Source organism: Mus caroli, chromosome 15 (assembly GCF_900094665.2).
Source record: "Mus caroli chromosome 15, CAROLI_EIJ_v1.1, whole genome shotgun sequence".
Lineage (NCBI taxonomy): Eukaryota > Metazoa > Chordata > Mammalia > Rodentia > Muridae > Mus > Mus caroli.
In genome coordinates, this window is record NC_034584.1 from 1,515,182 (window position 1) to 1,515,879 (window position 698).

Sequence of the window (698 nt, forward strand, 5' to 3'; positions counted from 1 at the left end):
GGGGGGCGCTATGGGGGACTTTTGGGATAGCATTGGAAATGTAATTGAGGAAAATATGTAATAAAAATATTAAAAATTAAAAAAAAGAGTGATGTTTTCAATTTGATAATTCTACCATGATCTATTTCCATCTGGTTCCATAATGTCAGTTTGGCTTCCAACACCTCACCTCATGCACTGCCAGCATGAACCATCCCTGGGATTTTGGAATTCAATCTTCAGAGGTTCAGAGATCATCATGGTGTGTCTGTGATTCATGTTTATTTTTAGTTATGCGACATTTCATTAGAAATCCACAATTCTATCTTACCCCAGTTTAGACTCCTGTTCTGTCAGAAACGCTCATATCAGGAATTTCAATGAACATGTTTTGAAAATAATTGAAGGAATCGTTCCTGGGAGGTGTGATGGCAGAGGCAGCTCTCCTTTGTTTTCCTTTTGTAGAATTAAAAGAGTCCCTGTAGGTATCTGATTCATGTCAAGGAACAATAACAGATTAGAGGTTCTTTAATGACAGAGGTTGTGAGCATGATAAGCAAGAGCCTTGTGAAGCAGAATGAAAAAAAAATATGTAAAGAGAAAAACAATTTACAAAAGAAGAGATCTAGGGCTCACGTAGCCCCTTCCAGGTCTCAAGAATTTTGTGCAGTCTTCAATGCATATACCACTAAACCCATAGGTTTGTGAGCATTATTAAT